Source organism: Salmo salar, chromosome 27 (genome assembly GCF_965601325.2).
Source record: "Salmo salar chromosome 27, fSalSal1, whole genome shotgun sequence".
Lineage (NCBI taxonomy): Eukaryota > Metazoa > Chordata > Actinopteri > Salmoniformes > Salmonidae > Salmo > Salmo salar.
The window spans coordinates 5,832,884-5,833,305 of NC_138317.1; positions in this window are offsets into that span (position 1 = coordinate 5,832,884).

A 422-nucleotide genomic window follows, 5' to 3' on the forward strand; every position below is an offset into this window, starting at 1 on the left:
GATTGTTTTGCTGAGCTCTGTACCCTTAAACAGGAATAAGAATGACGGAGTAAAAATAAGAGTGGGGTGTGCATAAAATATAAAATCGGACCCGATTCCAGCAGATTTGTCCTCGTCTGTCAGACTGATGTCTTTTCACCTGAAATGAAGCAAAGACAATTCATCCACCTAAGCAGCAAGATACAGTATATACTGGTATATTCATTTCAACAGACTTTCCCTCCCTCTTGTGGATAACTTGGCACTACTAGAAATAGGAGAAACCCCTGTAATACATTCTCATGCACAATTAAATACACTCTGGGCTTTTGATACAGATGAGCCCAAGTTTATAATCACCAATCTAGTTAATTCAGCTCTAAAGTTCACAAATAAGTACACAAGGTTAATTTTCTTAATAGTAATACAGAATTCGAGACATA